Source organism: Rhinolophus sinicus, linkage group LG05 (genome assembly GCF_036562045.2).
Source record: "Rhinolophus sinicus isolate RSC01 linkage group LG05, ASM3656204v1, whole genome shotgun sequence".
Lineage (NCBI taxonomy): Eukaryota > Metazoa > Chordata > Mammalia > Chiroptera > Rhinolophidae > Rhinolophus > Rhinolophus sinicus.
Window position 1 is genome coordinate 122691412 of NC_133755.1, and position 20458 is coordinate 122711869.

A 20458-nucleotide genomic window follows, 5' to 3' on the forward strand; every position below is an offset into this window, starting at 1 on the left:
ATCAAAACTTTCCAAAAATATTTTCTTTAAATGCCATTGTTTATCTTTCTGTAAACAGCTTTATTGAGGTATAATTCACATTGAAACTGTACATACATTTCAGTGGTTTTTAGTATATTCACAGGGGTGTGCAACCATCCCTATTATGTAATTTTAGAACATTTTCATCACACCAAAAAGAATAATCACTCCTATCAAACGCCCATTCCCCCAACCCTAGGCAACCACAAACCTACTTTCTGTCTCTACATATTTCCTTTCCCTGGATATTTCATATAAATAGAATCATAAAATATGTGGGTTTTGTGTGTAACTGGTCTCATTCACTTAGCATGTTTTTAAGGTTCATTCATGTTGTAACATGTATCAGAACTTTATTCCTTTTTATGTAATATTCCATTATATGGTTATACCACTTTTTGTTTATTCATTCATCAAATAAACTAAAAACACATTTATGTTATTTCCACCTTTTGGATATTATAAGAAATGCTGCTATGAACATTTGTGTATAGGTTTTTGTGTGAATACACATTATCATTTCTCTTGGGTATATATACTTAGGAGTAAAACTGTTGGGTCATACGATAACGCTATGTTTAACATTGTAAGGAAGTACCATACTGTTTTTCAAAACAACTGCACCATTTTACATTCTCACCACGTGATTCGTCTTTTGAAAATTATACTGTGGGGTAGATTATGAGAGGCAATAGTTGTTACCCTTCTTTAAATTACCTTCAAAAAAAGGTTTATATATATACATATATATTAAATTTTACATATATACATATATATGTATATATCTATACATATATACATATATATGTATATAAACATATATACATGTATATATATGCATACATGTATATATACATATATATGTATATGTATATATACATATATACATATATACAAAATCAGCTGATTTCCAGGGTGTTGTATTTGTTTCCTATTACTGCTGTAACAAATTACCACACACTTAGAGGCTTACTATATATAATTTATAATAAAGAGCAAAACCCTAGGTAAGTCCCATCTTGGAAAGTCCCTGGAATTAGAACGGACAGGTATCAGCTAGGATCTGGCAGAATCATTGGCTAGAGCTGTCTGCAAGGGCAAGAGGGATGACCTAACACGACTCTAGTCTAAGACAGCTCCAGCAAGACTCCATCTGCAGGATAGAAGCGGCAGCTGGAGCCAGGAATCCTGTTGGTCTGCTTTGTTTGGGGCTCCACAATGTAATGAATCAGGAGGGCCTGAGGCATAAGAAAGAGTATTAGAAATAGGGTCTAGTTTCAGGGGGAGGGGCCTGCTGAGAATCAGAACCAGGTGCAAGGGTTGGTGGAGCCAGTTTTGACAGCCCGTCAGCCAGAGTTCAAAGCTAGGCTCTAGTCCCTATATTCCCGGCTGCAGAATACCAGGCATAGGAGACGGGCTCTTATGGTCAGCCTTGATTGGGAAATGGGGGCTCTCAGGGACCGTTGCCCAGCTGCCTAGTGGGGAGGGTCACTTTAATAGACCAGATGACAGCTTTTCTTTGACCTGGACAGCATGGCAATATCATAACCAGCAGAGCAGGTAGGAGGCCTGGAGCAGGGAGTGTAGCAATGACAAGTTTCAAAGAACTCTCTTCACACTGTAGCTCATCCATTCACACCTGATGCGCTGGCTTGCCTAAGGATTGTTATTATCCCCAAATATCGAAACATTTCTAAATTGCCATTTATTACTTGGTATGAATTTTTACAACTCTTTCCTAAGCCTCCAGTTAGGATATAATTGAGGATGTCAGCGCCCCAGAATGAAAGCCCCTCAAAATAATATTCTTTAAATGGTTGTTCAACATGTCAAATGGTATTTTTATCAATAAAAATAATTTACTTCAGATTAATTTGGTCTTTCATTTTCACTAGCCAATGTAAAGTTAAATGTCTTGGAAAAAATCTGCACAATAATTCTACCTTTTTGTGGGTCTTATTCTCTCTATAGTTTCATTTTGTGATTTTTTTGTTTTACAACTAGGTAACTTCATGTAAAGTATATTAAAGAGATTAAAATGTAGGTAAGAAAATAAATCATTTGCTTCTGGTTAACTAAGGCCATTCCTTGTATTCAATCCAGAAGTTCAGTTGATGAGGCCACTTACATGTGCAATTAGCAACCCAAAGATGAGTCCAAAAGGTGAGGAGATCTTTGTTATTCTTCTCTTTAAATTCCACTCAAGAGCACTGTTTACTTTAACAGAACCAGGAAATTTTACAGACGTAAAATTGTAAGAAGTTGTATGTGGAAAACCTGCATTCACAAACACCATATTCTAATGAATTCAGCAACAATTTATGCCTCTTACAAGCACCTCCGGCAGATGCCTGGCTGGCTTGACCCCTAATCCAGCTCCACCTGCAGTATTTACCTTTTCAGTGGGCACAGCCTCTTGGAGTCTTGGAGTCTATATTTTAATGTATGCTAAATAAAGAGGTATTTCCTTTTTTTGTTGTTGGAAGTTCTGTTAGCCTTCAAGAAATATTAATATTTCTATTTTTTCAGGATTTGAGAAAGTAATCCATGATTATTCTTCATTAGTTTATGACTAACGTTTTTTTACAAATGGAATCTTTTTTATTTTTACCGCCCTATGTAATTCTCTCTGCCCTTGATCATTTTTAATGTCCTTCTCTGGATCTTTTCTAGTTCTATTATATCTTTGAGAAGCAGAGACCAGAACCCTATGAAATATTCATCATATAAAATATTCCGGAGCCAGCCACTCTTTCAATTACAGTCACTTCTCTTCGCTTTTTCTGCAACAATCCCCAGACATGTTTTCAATCATTTTCCCTGACACATCTCCCAGACCTGTGCTTACCAAAAATCAAACCTGCATCCATGACTGGTTCCTCTGTTGTGTCATGAGCTGAATCCAATCAAAACAAAAATCACATTTGAGACCATAATCTTTCCTTCATCAAACATTGATTGGAGTTTAAGAATGTGCCAGGCATTGTGCTAGGTAGAGATAGGAACAGAGATTGGTTTCAAATATTAATAAGAAGCAGCAGCCTCTAAGAAACAACAGTGTAATGGGGGAGACACATGTATTTAAAAAATGATATATCTACATGTAAATGCCACAGGATTCAGCCAACTTCTAGGAAGTTGTACTGTTTCCTATTACTTCTGTAACAAATTACGACACACTTCGTGGCTTAATTCAACACAAATGCATTCTCTCATAGTTCTGAAGGTCAGAAGTCAGAAATGAGCCTAAAGTTTAAAATCAAGGTTTTGACAGGGCAGGTTCTTTCTGGAGGTTCCAGAGGAGAATCCATTCCTTGCTCTTCCAGCTTTTAGAGGCTACCAGCATTCTTTGGTTTATGGCTGCATCATTCCAACTTCTGCTTCCATCATCATATTACCTTCTCTTCCTCTCTCTGACCATCCTGCCTTCCTCTTATAAGGACTCTTGTGATTGCTTTGGACCCACCTGGATAATCCAGGATAATCTCCCATCTGAGGAGACTTAATCTGCATCGTCCCTTTACAATGTAAATAACATATTCATAGGTTCCAGGGGTTAGGGTGGATATCTTTGGGCAGCCATATCTGAGCTTATCACAGAAGTCAAGAGAGCAATGACTTAAAACGACACTTGAATTTCAAGTGGTAGCATTAGCTAACATTTATTGGGCAGTTGCTTTGTGCCAGGCACGCTGCTGAGTGCAAAATGTGTACTTTTTCATGCAATCTTTTTTTTTTTAACTTTTATTTATTTTAAGTGTGTTTTTCCAGGACCCATCATTTCCAAGTCAAGTAGTTGTTTCAATCTAGACCCATCAGCTCCAAATCAAGTGGTTGTTTCAATCTAGTTGTGGAGGGGACAGCTAGCTCGCAGTGGCCCATGTGGGGATTGAACTGGCAACCTTGTTAAGAGCACCGCGCTCTAACCAACTGAGCCAACCAGCCATCCCTCTCATGCAATCTTTACACTAGCCCTTCGAGGTGGTGGTTATTATCTCCACTTTACAGGAGAACAGTGAAGCTCAACAGGTTAAATAACTTGCCCACCATCCTAGCTAACAAGCAGAGGAATCAGGATTCAAATGAAGGTATCTGACTTAGAGCCTTGCTCCAAAACACTATGTTGTATGGATAAAAAGAGATACGAAGGAGACTAGCATTCCAGGACAAGAAACCATTATATGAAAAGGCCCAGAAAGAGCACAGAGCCTACACATTATACCTGGGTTGGGGGTTTGAGGGGAAGAATGAAGACAAAGATGGGAAGGGAGATAGGGAACTTGATGGTAAGGGACACCACGGTGAGGGGGGAGGGGTGTTTTCTGTCAATAATGGTCAATCATTAAAATATTTTAGAAAGTAGACTAACTTAATCAGTTGGTCGTTTGATCAGAAAGATAACTCCAGGCAGCATTTCAGAAGTAAATTCCAAGCGACAAGGAGGCCTGCTGTGAGGTTATCATAAAGGCCCAGGTAAGAGATGATGGAAGCCTGAACTAAAGCCTGGAGTGGAGATGAGAGCTTGGCTGAAAAGCCATGGAATAGGAAGAACCTACTGGATCTTGCTGAAAACGTCAATATGGATATGAGGGAGGTAAAGAGGGAAGAGTTAAGGATGTCGCAAGCTTATGGCTTGGCAACTGGGTGTCAGTAATCGAGATGAGCAATAGAAGTTTCACATATTGGAAAGCCCTCTGTTTCGATTGATAATGTAATTGAGGGCTTTCCACCCTCTGAGAAACTGAACTCTAATGATCAAGGAGACAACCTGCACACAGTGGTCAGCCACAGTCACTCGGGTCCCACAGCCCAATCACAACGTCCCTACATTCTAGTCACCTGGTCTGATCCTGTTACCACAACCTAATGGAATTGAAAACAGTGATGTCAACAAACTGAACTGCCTACAAACTGTAACATACTCAAAACCTGCGTAACCTTGCTCTATGACCAAGGACACATTCATTCTAAGAGGACTTCAAATAAGAATTCAGCCTTTTCTCTCTTCCCAGGGAGGGTTTAGGCTAACTGAGGATGCAAGACAAACGTCACATGAAATAAAGAGCAAAAATATAAGAGACTTCACAAGTAAGTGCTAAATTGTGAAATAAATTCCATTCAGAGAAAAGTGATGTAATTTTTACTCTGCTAGAATAGCCAGAAAAAAATATTAAATTTTATTTAGCATCTACTGCCAAACCACTACCGGGAGAAGTATTGTTTCATTTTCCGGAGAAGGTAAAGGAATTTCCTTAAGTCACACAGTTGCTTAAGAGGCAGAGCCAGGGCGTGAAGTCAGGAGATATTGTGTCAGAGCTGGCGTTCAGGAATACACAGCAGGAGCCAAGACTGGAATGCTCCTGGGTTCGGTCTGGGCTGGCCTACGGGTGCAGCAGGGAGTGGGGGGAATCACGTGAGGGAAAGCAGGGAGGCAGGACTTGGCACAACTCGTTAATTATTCCAGAAAAGAGACGTTTTGACTTGAGACTTTCAGTTTGCCTACCGCTGCTGGGTGTTTTAAACATTTCAGTTGGCAATAAACCTAAGTTTAGTAACACAGTTGTAAGCCCGGAATATTCAGTGACTGCTCACCGTCATGAATCATTATTACAAAATACCAGCTGTGAGAAGATCATGGGGCAGCAGGCCCCCCCTCGTATACTTGTGTCCCACATAAGGGTTTTCCAGTCTATAGAAACCAGACCAGCTGAGCATTCAAATAGCTGCTCCAGTCACAGTCCAGATATGTATTTCTATTGGTGAGAAGGATGACTAACTAACAGGCTGATTTACATGCAACTTCCTCCTCAGCTTTTTTCCTGTCAGCAAAATGCACAACTGTCTTCTAGCTATCTTCCTATTTCACTGTTAGACATTGTTACACTCCTGGCAGTAAAACACATCCAGCCAAGTGAAAGAAAGGTTAAAAATAAGCACGCAGGAGAGCAGGAGGCTGACAAAGAGGTAGATGAAGAAAAGGAAGGCCGAGAGGAAGAGGCAGAGGAGGAAAGCGAGGGGGAGGAAGAGAATGGAGATAAAGACGTGGAGGCTGGCTACTGGGAACGCACAACAGAAGATGGATGAGGATGAACAGACAGCAAACAACGAAAAGTTAAACTTTGGAAAAGATAAAGAAAAGAAAAAGAAAGGGCAGCCATGACCTAGTCACCCTCCACTTCTTGTCTTGGGATCTAAACCTGGTCACCTTCGAGTCACATCCAGCCAGCCTACTGCCCAGGGCAGGCAGCTCCTCCCGCAGATGACACACATTCTCCACCACGCAACCCAAACCACAACCTCAATTTGCAGCAGAGGAGAAAAAACGAACAAAAACTTCCAAGGCCCTGTTTTGTTGTTGTTGTTGTTTTTTGCCCCCTTACAAATACTTTAAGAAGAAAAGTTATGTTTGTATTTTTTATTTACTTTTTATATTGTTGTACATATTGTTAGGGGTCAGCTATTTTTAATGATCTGGGATGACCAAACCAGGCTTTGGAGCATTCTCTGTTCTACTTCTGACTTTACTTGTGGTGTGACCATGTTCATTATAATCTCAAAGGAGAAAACAAAACTTGTTGGGAAAAAAAAAGCAAAAACAACAAAAAACAATCTAATTCCAAACATTCCTGTAACTTTTTTTGTGTATGTTCTTAGTTGTACTGTAAGTAGTTGGTTTGTATGACATGGTTAAAAAGGCCAAAAATAAAAGGTTTCTTTTTCCCCCCTTTTCTGTCTACAAAGTTGCCATTTATTTATTTTTAAATTTAATTATGGCCTGTTTGATGCATGTGAAACAATGTTGTCCAACAATAAACCAGAATTTTATTTTGCTGAGTTGTTCTAACAAGAAAGAGACAGAGAGAGAGACAGAGAGAAAGTAGATAATATGGGCTGGACTTTACCAGGAAAAACAAGAGCACATACTGGCCAAGGAATGTTGCCAGGAAGGAATAACAAACTCCCGTTTTGATCCTGGGCAATGTTACAGTTGCACTTTTGGTTTATATTAACTAGTACTAGAAACATAATGAGTGACCTAATTCTTTTCTAGTGGCTGTTCCTTTATTAGAGCTGTGCCCTGATAGGCTGCTTAATTTAAGAATTTAAAAAATCAACACTGAGTACTACTTTGAGCTCAACCCTTAAATTTTCAAATATAGCATTATAATATTTAATAAGCATGTAAGGTTTTAAAAGATTTTTGAGGGGTCATTCTACATTCCATGAAGTTCACCCATTTTAAGTGTACAATTCAATAACTTTTATTATATTTATAGAGTTGTGTAACCATCACCACAGTAAGAATTCATCTTGAGTTTATTTTTTATTGGACTTTTTCAATAGATGATAATTAAGAGTAAATGGTAAGTCACAAAAAGGACTGCAATCTAAGTTATTAACTAAGCTTTTATTGAGTTTTAGTTGAGTCGCCAGAGGTCTTCCACACTGCTCTTTCAGATGCTTTGTGTTTAGAGAAACAATGTGTCCAGATAATGTGGCTTATGTTCCAGTTCATGGAACATAAGTCCATATCCACTGTTAGTCCATGTCCCCTGAAACGAATGATTACTGAGTAGGGAGAGAACTATGTCCTCTCCTTACACTGTGGCCCTAGCATCACACTTAGGAGACAGTGAGCAAACAGCTTTGGGACAGCCATAAAATCAGCTATATTTAATGGTTCTTGATAGCACCCCTGGGGAGTCCCCTCATGGATCAACAATGTCAGGTATTTCTATTTTTATTTTTCAACCCTGATTCTAATTCCCTTCACCCACCTACGTCAGACACTGTGACCTTGAAGTGTGGAACAAATCTCTTTCCAGTTTTCTCCTTTCCCACACGGATCTCTGTGCCCTTGATTTTGGCTTTCTTTATTTGGTTTGCTTTCCCTTTATGCTTGATATAATTATTAATCCACTTCCTCTGTCAGAGCCATCTTCACTAATGTTTCTTCCTTCCCTCTTTTCACAAACTATTCCTAAAGCACAGATCAAAAGCTTTACTTATACTTAGAAGTAGAAAACTTAGTCTGAGGAGCTTCTACACTGTAAGTTCTATAGGTAGCTCCTTCCAGAGTTGCATTCAAAATCTTACTCAAGCATCCCATTCTTTGACCACCACCACCCGGCTTTCCAGCTTTGACTTCAAAAATCTTCCACTCTCCAAGTCAACTGTTTCACACATTCTCTTCTCTCCTCCAACCTCACACAGCTGATGACCTTACCTCCCATTTCCCTGAGAAAAGGAAGCCAACCAGAAAAAGTCGTCAACGTAGTCCAATCACATCTACCATATCCTCTGCCTTCCCAAATGTTGTCATAGATAAACTATCCACTCCTGTACAAGGGCATTGTCTCCACTTGGGTACTGGAGCCAATATTCTCTCACCTACTCAAAGACATAGCTTCAGAAATTAGCCCTCTCTCTCCTGAGCAGTCAAAGTATCTTCTCTGCTAGCTAGATCATTCCCATCAGCCTATCAACATGCTCTAAAATATCCTCATCTTAATACATAATAACATTTACTTTATAACACTGTGTTTTCTAGTAAAAGTCCTTGAGCATTATTTCCTTCCTCTGATTCAGGGCCTTCTCTGCTGCCTTTCCTGACAGGAAGTGGCCCAGCAGCCCAAAGCAGATTTACCTTTCAAAACCACCTCAGGGTTCAGAGGCTGTGCTTTTTTTTAAGGAACAGCCTTCTTTCCCACAGATCAGGGAGGTAAGCTACCCCAAACTGGGAAGGCGATTTTCACCAACAAGAGATATCTAAAAACCACTGTTTTAGATCTGTATACTGTTGAGTACAAATGTATACTTTTGTTCCAAAATGTATCCAAAATATATCCCAAACCACCCTCAGAGAGGGTGGTTTTAGAGGTGGGAAATCAGATAGTTGAGGGTAGATTGAGCACAGCCTTGCACAGTCGCACGGGAAGAGCACTGGCCCGGACACCAAGTGATCCAGCTTCTAATTCCAGCCCCACTGCACTGGACCGTCAGGGGGTCCAGGCAGCACGTCACATCTTCATCCAGGGCTTCAGTGTCCCTGTGTGAAAAATGTGGACCAGGAGTTCTGTCAGGTTCCTACTATCTCTGAGGACACTAAAGCATGGAGATGGGAAAAATATAATGGTGGTGGATTCCTCTGAGGCTATGTCAGAGAAGAGAGTAGATATGGAGGATAATTTACTGTCTGATTTCTCTTGGAAAAGAAAATTATGCACAGCGACTAAAAATCTACCTACTCATTGTGAATGAAAAAAAAAAGAGCCTATGTAATAAATCTGACAAGCCCAGTGACCGAAAGTAACCTCAGTGTGATCCAATCATAAATTGCTAACCGGTAGGTACTCATGCCCCAGGCCTATAATATACAAGGTTTATCTTTGCCTTAAGCAAACCCTGTCTGTTGTTCTTTTGCATCTAGGTTAACACACCTTTGTCATGCCAGAAGTAGTCCTCTTATCCAGAACCCTCAGAGGTGTAACCACACTCAAGGAAGCATTTGAGATTTTGCTTGCCAGCATGTCAATTTGGCTCAAATAAACTCATAAAAATTCTCTACAGGTCTGGATATTTCTTATGTAGACCTCATATACAAATTAGTACTAAGGCAGTCTGGGGAAAAGAAATGACACCTTGATACAAATGAGATTTTTCTTCCCATAAAACTTTTATTTTTTTGGTGTTTTTGTTGTTGTTAATTCCCATCCCCCTACCCACCTCCCTTTGGCAACCATCAGTTTGTTCTCTATATCTATGGGTGTTTCTATTTTGTTTTGTTTTTTTTCAGATTCTACATATTAGTGAAATCATATGGTATTTGTCTTTGTCTGACTTATTTCACTTAGCGTAATACCCTTTAGGTCCATCCACATTGCCACAAATGGTAAGATTTCATTCTTTTTTATGGCACAGTAATACTCCATCCACATCTTCTTTACCCATTCATCTATTGATGGACATCTAGGTTGCTTCTGCATCTTGGCTATTACTAGTAATGCTGCAGTGAGCATAGCGTTACATGTATCTTTTCAAATTAGTGTTTTTCTTTTTTTCAGATAAATACCCAGCAGTGGAATTGCTGGATCATATGGTAGTTCTATTTTTAAATTTTTGAGGAATCTCCATACTGTTTTCCACCCTGGGTGCATGAATTTACAATCCCACCAGTTTACAATAGTCCACATCCTCTCCAGCACTTGTTACTTATTGATTTATTGCTGACAGCCATTCTGACAGGTGTGAGGTGATACCTCATTGTGGTTTTAATTTACATTTCCCTGATGATTAGTGATGTTGAGCATTTTTCATGTCTTTTGGCCCTCTGAATGTCCTCCTTAGAGAAATGTCTAGTTAGGTTCTCTGTCCATTTTTAAATAGCATTGTTTGGGTTTTTTGTTTTTTGTTTTTGGTGTTAAGTTGTATGAGTTCCTTATATACTTTGGATATTAACCCCTTATTGGATGTATCATTTGTGAATATATTCTCCAATCAGTAGGTTGTCTTTTCATTTTGTTGATTATTTCTTTCGCCATGCAAAAAGTTTTTATTTTAATGTAGTCCCATTTGTTTATTTTTTTTATTTTGTTTCCCCTTGCCCGAGGAGACATATCCAAAAAGATTTTGTTAAGAGCAATGTCAAAGAGCTTACCGCCTATGTTTTCTTCTAGGAATTTTATGGGTTGAGGTCTTACATTTAAGTGTTTATTCCATTTTGAGTTTATTATTGTACATGGTGTAAGAAAGTGGTCTAGTTTCATTTTTTTGCATGTATATGTCTAGTTTTCCCAACACCACTTATTGAGGAGACTGTCTCTACCCCATTGTATATCCTTGCGTCTTTTGTCGTACATTAATTGACCACATAAGCTCCCTGTCTCCACATGACCAATCACTACCGTGTTTCCCTGAACGTAAGACCTGGCCAGACAATCAGCTCTAATGCATCTTTTGGAGCAAAAATTAATATAAGACCCAGTCTTTTATTATATAAGACCGGGTCTCATAGTAAAATAAGACCAGGTCTTATATTAATTTTTGCTCCAAAAGATGCATTAGAGCTGATTGTCCGGCTAGGTCTTATGTTTGAGGAAACACGGTAGTAACATTTGGGTTTTGGCTTAAGGAGAAGAGTCTAACTGAGTCATTCTTTCCAGAGTTTCCTGCCTCAGGATTTCACACACAAGCCCAGCAACAAAATGTTAATGCAACCAGATTGAAATTTTATCACACTACATCACAGATGTGCAAAGAAAATGTTGGAGGTGGTACTTAATATGACCAATTAAAGTATCTCACTCTTCTAATTTAAGATCATCTCATTCTAGATAATAACTTCCCATTAAAGCTGTTTCTCTTCCTTTTTCTTTTCCTCCTCAAGATGGTGTCTGGAGGGTGGTGCTTAGGTGACCTCATGGTGGCTCAGAGCCCCTGCTCTTCTCACCTGTACTGTCACCCATCTGTGCTGCAAGGTGCTGGTCTGGTCTTGTCCCTGAGCAGCCGATCCCGAGGTATGCTCTCCAGCTCTCCTCCTCTCCACACCCCTGTGGCTGGCAGGAACTTTCTTTGCATCATAGCTGCCTCCTTACCAAGATGAAATTTGTAAACACCTACTCCAAGGCCTACTAGCAGAATGGCTACTGGGGAACATGATTTACAGGATAGGGTAAAAAACACACATATACCCCCCCACACACACACACAATCTTTGTCACATTCCTTTCCTTTCCTGCATCATTGTTCATTGTCTGACTATCACCTTTGGGAACCTTGTGGGGAAAGGAACCTGGAATTTGGAGTTACCCCAGATACTTCCTAAAGTGAAGTTCTTACAGGTAATTTCTTGTATTGCTTCAACATATGGCTTTATTTCCCATTATACTCTCCCAATATACTCCAGTAGAATGTTCAGGGATTTGCTGGGGTTTTTTTTTTTTAACTGCTGTTAAGTCATATCTGAAATAGTACATGACACAAGGTAGGTGCTCAATAAACATTTGTTGAATGAGTGAGTGACTGATCACATCTGCTGTGTATGGATCTATCCAAGTCAACTTTCAGGGGCAATCCTGTTTCCCTTATGTCCAGGCCTTGCTGAGTGGCACCCAGAACTCAGGTGCTGACAGCAATCACCAGCTGGGAGGATCTCAGTGAGGTGCCTCGGGAAGAACAAGAAAGAGGACAAATAGGGGCCACCAGCAGACTAGAGCAGCAGTTCTCAAACTTTGAAGTCTCAGAACCCCTTTACACTTTAAAAATTGTAGAGGACTCCAAGGAGCTCTCTTTATATGGTTCCTGTCAATATTTACTGATAAAAATACGTTGCATGTTAGCACAAATAACATTTTTACTTAAAACATAGCCATGTTTTCCAAAATAAAAGTTAATGAGAGGCACAGCACTTATTTTTTTCTGCAGATCTCGTGCCTGGCTTAACAGAAGGCAGCTGGATTCTCATATCTGCTTCTGCACTCAATCTGTGGTGATGTTTTGGTTGAAATCCAGTCTCGCACAGACATGCAGTTGGGGAAAGGAGGCTCATGGGAACTAAGAAGGTTCTCTGGCCACATTCTGAAAACTGCTGTTCTACAGTGATAGCTGCTGCAGCAATAAAAATGGTCTTCTCTGTTACAGAGCCCCCAGCCATCCAGAGACCCCAGACCCTAATATTAGAACAGGATCTTATTTCTCACCCTTTCTACCTCCAGCCTCTTTGCTTAGGATTGCACAACACTTCAATTAGTTCCGAAACAGCAGGCAGCCTAGGAAAAACTAGGTAAGATGTAAGTTCCTGAGGGAGTGCTGGTCTTCTGTGCACGGGAGTGGACCAGACATCCTAGAAAGGGAATGAGGGAAAGAAAACACACTGTGCATTTTCAGTAAGAAGAGGTTATAAAGTTCAGGCACAATTATGAACAGATATGTCTCAGTGCCAGGGTTGCAAAAAGGAAACAAATAATGAAGCTCAACCTGCTGGGTGTGTGTCAAAGGAGTTTGTTCTGAGGAGGAGGAGCTGGTGTACATAATTATATTTCTATCTGTGTGTCTTCGTGGGCCTAGCTGGCAGGGCCACTGCTTTGTCCCCACTAGTTGGGGAACTGATGGAAGATAACAGAATCTACCAGGTGCAGCTCTGAGACTAATAAATTCTCAGCACGTTGGAGTGGCCTTGTTAGGGTGATGGGAAGTCTTCTTGTAAATACCTGTTTACACACCCTTCCCTGTGGGCCAGCGCCACTGCCAACACCTTCACTGTGTATCTTGCTTATCTACTTTATAGACGGAAGGTACAGGCAGCCATCTGTCAGTAACCCTGGCCTGGCCTCAGATGTTACTCATCTTCCAACACAAACGCCCCAGCTCTACCTAGAAGTACGTGTGCATGTGTGGGCATGAGTGATTGTGTGCTGCTGCAACAAGAAGCAAGAGCCACACCCAGGAGTGTTTTAATAAACAGATAACAAGCCTAAACTTTGTACCTGGAGCTATCCAAGGCCTTTTCTAAAATACTAAGGAATAACCTTACCATTTCTACTGCGCTCAGCCCTAACCTGACATGGGACATCTTTTGCAATATTGCTCTGAATTGCTATTTAGGTGGCTTGGGACCATGACTATCTTGTTTAGCACAGTAATCTCCAAGTTTCAAATAGTGTTTGGTACTTAGAAAGCACTTAAAAAAGTTTCAGTGAATGAATTCTGGTGGTGTTATTTAACGTGTACCAAAAGCATGTGCTTTTCATACATTATGCCATTTAATTAAACTGTTCATGCAACGCTTATCTTCCCAAGAAGGTTGAAAAGCTCTTTGAAAGCAGGAAATGTGTATTTGTGGTTGTTTTAGACATTCTAAACAGCACCCTATATCCAACCGTCGTATGGAACTGCTCCTCAAATCCCTCTAAAAGACACATATTTTATAGTATTAAAAGCTGTACCTATTTATCATATTGCTATAGGGTAGGACCTGTTTATTTTTTCTTTAAGTCCCACTAATGATTTTAGAGTCGAGAAAGTTATGTTTATGGTCTAATAATGGTCCCCATTATTCAGAAAAGATCCCAGCTAAAAAGTTTATTTCACTATCTATTTTGTTACAAAACTGGACTTTTTATGAAAGTACGTGTTTAACAGACCAGGTCCCCCACTTCATTTCCAACCAGAGAAGCTCTGTGTTTATCTGTTTCAAATTCAAAGGGTTCCATAGATTTTTCCCTAAATCAGGGCAGCAATGCCTGGGGAAGGAAGATGTCATATTTCAATGGAAAGTTTGACAGACACTAAAATAACAGATGAATTAATTAATGGAGAGCCAGAGAGAGGAATTTTCCACTTGGAAACAAGATCTCTATGTCTAAGAACTCATTTTACCTATGACCGTGTTTCCCCGAAAATAAGACCGGGTCTTATATTAATTTTTGCTCCAAAAGGTGCATCAGGGCTTATGTTCAGGGGATGTCATCCTGAAAAATCATGCTAAGGCTTATTTTCCAGTTAGGTCTTATTTTCGGGGAAACATGGTAGCTCAATGGAGACGTATAAATAAGAACTGGATTTTTGTTTTTTAACATAACAGCTTTATTGAAATGAATTCACACACCATAAAATTCACTTTTGAAGCTTAGAATTCAGTGGATTTTAGCATATTTATAGAATTATGTAACCATCACCACTATCTAATTTAAACCATTTTTATCAAAACAAACACTTTGTTTTTATCCCCAAAAGGAACCCCACGCTCATTAATAGTCACTCTCTATTCTCTCCCGCCTCCAGCCCCTGACAACTACTAATCTATTTTCCTTTCTGGATATTTAATATCAATGAAATTGTACAATATGTGGCCTTTCATGTCTGGCTTCTTTCACTGAGTATGTTTACAAGGTCATCTACGTGTAGCATAAGCGTATATCAGTATTTCATGCCATTTTATGCCAAATACTATTTCATTGTATAAATATGCCAAATCTTGTTTATCCATCCATTAATTGATGGACATTTGGGTTGTTTCCACACTTTGGCTATTATAAATAATGCTGCTATGAACATTTATGTACGTTTGTGTGTATACATGTTTTCTACTCTCTTTGCTATATACTTAAGAGTGGAATTGTTGAGTTATAAATAACTGTATGTTTAACATTTTAAGGAATTGACAAACTGTTCTAAAGCAGCTGCACTATTTTATAATCCCACCAGCAGCATATGAGAGCTCTAATTTCTCCACATCCTCACAAACACCTGTCATTCTCTTCTTTATTCTATAATAGCAAGCCTACTGGATGTGAAATGGTATCTCTTTATGTTTTTTTTATTTGCATTTCACTGTTAACTAATGATGTTGAACATCTTTTCACGTGCTTTTTGGCCATTTGTATATCTCTTTTGGAGAAATGTCTATTCAAATCTTTTGCCCATTTTTAAATTGGGTTATTTGTCTTTTTATTGTTGAGTTGTAAGAGTTCTTCATATATTCTGGATACAAGTCCCTTATCAGATATATGATTCACAAATAATTACTCCCATTCTATGCATTGGGTTCTAGCCTTAACTCTAAACCTTGGCAAATTGTTTCACTTTAGTCATCTGTAAAATGAGTGGGTTCAAAAGACTCCAGGATTTACAACTTAGTGTGCACATACAGTGGGAGCAGACATCAGTAACCCAGGAGCAGAAGACACCAAGAATTCATGTAGTTCATCTTCTGAAAGGCCAATATTACTTAAAGATTTTAGGTCAGCAGACTCTTGCCTTTCCATGTGTGAAAGTCTACAGAGAAGAATTGCATGTACTGAGCAAACAGAAATTTTGATGCTTTTGAAGACCTGGTGGCAATGGTATTGCAGTTGTATCAAAGTAATCTAGGAGAATGGACTTTAGAGAGAGAAAAATATGCCTGACTATTGGAACATGTGAGTTGAGCATGGGACTTCACAGCAAGCCTCCAAAAGATTTTCTCTTAAAAAAAAACCAAAAACTAATTTTATGGCTTTTAAATTTTGATCACTTAAAAAATCATTAACAAATGAGCTCAACTTTCTGCTGTCATTATTCTATTCTATTCTATTCTATTCTATTCTATTCTATTCTATTCTATTCTATTCTATTCTATTCACTAGATTGTGTTTAGTTCCACTTTCTACCAAGGTCAGTTCTCTGTAAACACAAATATATTAAAGATCCTGGTTTTCTTGATTGCTAGTGTCATTTTGTTAATTTACTTCTCAGAGTATAATAATTTAAAACTAAATTTTCTATACCAAACATTGGTAGGTGGTTAAAAACAGGAAGTTTGAAGTATAATCTCAAAAGAGTTAAAAGAAAAATACAGGCAAAATAATAAAGGAATTTCGGAATAACCTGAAATCACTGAAGGTTGAAATAAACATGGCATTGATTGTCCTTGGGGCACCCAAGATGAATTTGAGAGGAGAGAAGATGATAAATACCATCTCTACAACCACAACTACTGAATTGTTAGGAAGAAGCATAGGATATTCTTAGATGCTTATTTAAAATATGGAGTTTAACCTGAAGTTGATGTGCACAAATCAAAATCTTGTTTTTTTTTCTGTTTGAGAATACCCTGACCACAAAATGGCGAGAGATTTTGCTTCCACAGCCATATTTTAAAACCAATAATGTATATCTGATAAGGGACTAGTATCCAGAATATATAAAGAACACTTACAACTCAACAACACAAAGACAATCTAATTTTTAAATGGGCATAAGACATTTATCCAAAGAAGATATACAATAGTCAATAAGCACATGAAAGGATGTTCAACATCATCTATAACTAAGGAAATGCCAATAAAAAATACAATGAAAACCACCTCACACCCACTAGGATGACTATAATCACAAAAATAAGCAAACACAATCAGAAAACAATATCCCTCAGCAGCATATCTGTCAGAAACTGAGTCACATTCTTCAGAAAACAATAATGGCCATGACAGACTCACCTATATTTGCACAGTGTAACAAGTATGTTCACATTAGCAAGGATGTAGAGAAATTGGAAGCCTCATACATTGCTGTTGGGAGTGTAAAATGGTGGATCCACTGTGAAAAATGGTTTGGTAGTTTTCCAATAAACATACCATATGCCCCAGCAGTTCCATGCCTGGGTATATACCCCCCAAATTGAAAAATAGATGGTCAAATAAAAACTCGTACACAAATGTTCATAGTTGCACTCTTCACAATAGCCAAAAGGTAAACACAACCCAAATGTCCCTCAATTAATGGATGAATAAACAAGATGTGGCATCTCCATACAACGGAATAGCATTTGACTATAAAAAGGAATGAAATACTGATATATGCTATAATATGATTAAACCTTCAAAACATTAGGCTCAGTGAAAGAACCAGATGCAAAAAGCCATATACTGTACCATTGCATTCATGTGAAATGTCCACAAAAGGCAAGTCCACAAGAACAGAAAGCAGACCAGTAGCTACCGGGGACTATGGGAGGGGCAAATGGAGAGTAAGGGGTTTTCTCTCAGGATGATAAAAATGTTCTGGAACTAGGTAGTAGTTGATGGTTACACAACATTGTGAATGTACTAAAAACACGGAATTGTGAACTTTAAAATAGTTAAATGGTAAATTTTATGTTACATATATTTTCCCACAATTTAAAAAACAATGCAAACTTTCAGTATAAACATACATTAATTTCTTGAAACTTAGAAGAAAAGCCTTAGCAGACAGCTATTTAGTAGAAAGCACAAACAAAGTACAAATTGCTTGTAGTTCCCCTGACAATTAATTGAGCCAAGAGTAGATAGCAAATACAAGTTGGGTCACGCAGAGCCCTTTCTTGGGAATTTGAAAGAGAGCCTTCCGTGGTTGGCTTGGTCGTGGGACAAAACAAGAAAAAAGCATCACCTTGAGGTACTAGGCTGTGTTGATGCCCTGGGGCCCCGACGCTGGGCTTGGTGAGTTTTCCATGGATTCCTTGAGATTGGCATTCTTACAATAAATCCTGTTTTGCTTGAGTTAGCTTGCATGATTTCTTTTCCCTGAAACCAAGCATCTAATCCCCATGTATAAGACATTTAAGTTATTAGGTATTTTAGGACATTTAGGTAATGTAATCTTACCAATTGTACTAGGCTCCTATTGCTGTCATGAAAAATTACTACAAATTTAGTGGCTTCAAACGACAGAAATTAATTTTCTCATAGTTCTGGAGGCCAGAAATCCAAGAGTAGGTCATGCTCTCTTTGGAAACTCCAGGGGAGAATCAGTTCCCTGTCTCTTTCAGCTTCTGGTGTTTCCAGGTGTTCCTTGGCTTGTGGCTGTATCACTCCAATCTCTGCCCCTGAGGTCACATTGCCTCCTCCTCTTCTGCATACTTCTTTTCTGTGTGTGTCTCAGAAGGACACTTGTCATTGGGTTTAGGACTACCCAGATAATCCAGGTGATGTTCTCATGTCTAGATCTGTAACTTAACATCTCTAAAGTCCTTTTTTCCAAATAAGGTAACATTCACAGGTTCTAGGGGTTAGGACATGGGTATATCTTTTGGCAGGGCCACCATTTAATCCACTAGACCAGTACATAATGTGTTATAACATGTTGCAGTGAAAGATATACCCATCTTGAAGACTGCTGATACATATCGGCAATATGGATTAGTGTTCAATGTTGCCGACATTGCTCAAAACATTTTTGAAACTTTTCATTTGGCATATCCCTCAGAAACTGAGTCACATTCTTCAGAAAACAATAGTAGCCATGACAGAGTCACCTATATTTGCACAGTGTAACAAGTATGTTCACATCCTTGGGACTTCATAAATGATCCTGAATTAATGTAGGCTGGAAGAGTTAATTAACCCTTTTAATTGCTGAAAGGGTTTTGTTTTCTTCTGGCCAAACTCAATGCCTTTATTTTTTTAAAGACCAAATATCATTTGGAGAAAACTCTGTGGAATAAGGAGGACCATTAAAATTGAGCAAACTAAATTTTGGCATTAGAGTCTCCCACATGGCATGTTTAGAAAAGACCAAGTCATTCTTAACTCCCTCTTCTCCCTCACTCTACATCGTATCAGTAAACCAAATTCTGTCAATTCCACCTGGAATGTTTCTCACATATCTAATCCCTTCCATTCCTACAGAACGTGTCTTAGTTCCCTCAGACCGTTCAATGAAAATATTTTCTAATTATTCTCCCTGCCTTTCAGCTTTGGGTGTCTTGCCCTTCTCCATCTATCTACCACTTTCAAAACACACTCACCTGTATGTGGTGTCCCTACTCACCCACCTTCTAGGGTTCCCACAACACAGACAATGAATTCTAAGTTCAGCAGGGCCCTGAGTACCCTGCTCAGTATGACCTCTAATTTTCCAACTTCTCTGCATTATTTTCTGCTTCCCACCCATGCCTGCCCTGCTCAATCATGCCTCTGTGCCTTTGCTTTGACCTTGAAATCTTGTCAGTCTGTTTTTTTGTTTTAAATCCAGTATTTGTTTTAAAAGTATTTCAAAGCCTGAAACAAAACCAGAGGTCTCCTGGAATCCCTCTGTACCCCCCTCCTTCCCGTCCACTCCCTCTTTTCCTAGGCAATCTCTTTCAACCTTCTTACCTTGTAGTATTCTTGTAGTATTAACCTTCATGTTTTAAAATATAAGGCTAATAGTGTATTTACTTTGTGGTTTTAGATATGAACTGATAAATTTCTACTAAAAGATGAGATTTTAGCTCTATTATTAACTATATCCCATCTATATACATATCTTTACATGTACACATATATACATACATTCTCCTCCATCCTCCTAATGTAGATATGTTTGCATTCTACTGATATTTGCTGTTTACATGTAATCAGTTGTACTATGAATATATTCTCTTTCTTGCACCTTTTCTCCTTTCAGATTAATCATTTCTTTGCTCTTTCCTTGCCTTTATTTTCCTTGCTTCATTTCCCATTTACCCAGCATTTATTTATCCCCAAGCTCTCTGCCAGAAATGTACATCTCTTCTCAATTCCTTCATGCATATTGCAGATTCTACCAATTTCATCTTTTTCTTGGACATCCTCCCATCCCTCCCAGATTCATCCATCTTCCTGCTGCAGTCTAGGTTACTCTCCAGGCCACCTGGATGACAGCTGTCATCCTGAGCTCACCTTTCACCCTTACCCTGGAAATTCTTTTCCCTCCTCTCCTGAGTGAGATCTCTGTTACCTTGTTCCTGTGTCTTATTCTTTCTTGGTTTACTCACTTTAATGAAGTGCCTCTTCTAGTAGCTTCCTGAGAAAAACTGCATGGGGAGTAAATTTCTGTATGTATTTGGAAGATCTTTATTCTACACTTATGGCTTGATCAATAGTTTGGAAGTTATCTTAGTCAGTTCAGGATGCCATAACAAAGTACCATAAACTGTGTGGCTTATAAACAATGA

At 38.8% G+C, this 20458-nt stretch overlaps 1 long non-coding RNA gene across 1 annotated transcript in view; it reads right to left on the bottom strand.

The window, feature by feature from the left end:
• Positions 1–20458, bottom strand: part of LOC109453516 (uncharacterized) — a 32588-nt gene that overhangs the window by 3927 nt on the left and 8203 nt on the right. Inside the window, exon 2 of the long non-coding RNA XR_012496669.1 lies at positions 2870–3009. This is a non-coding gene — a long non-coding RNA (uncharacterized LOC109453516). The remainder of the gene's footprint in view (positions 1–2869; positions 3010–20458) is intronic.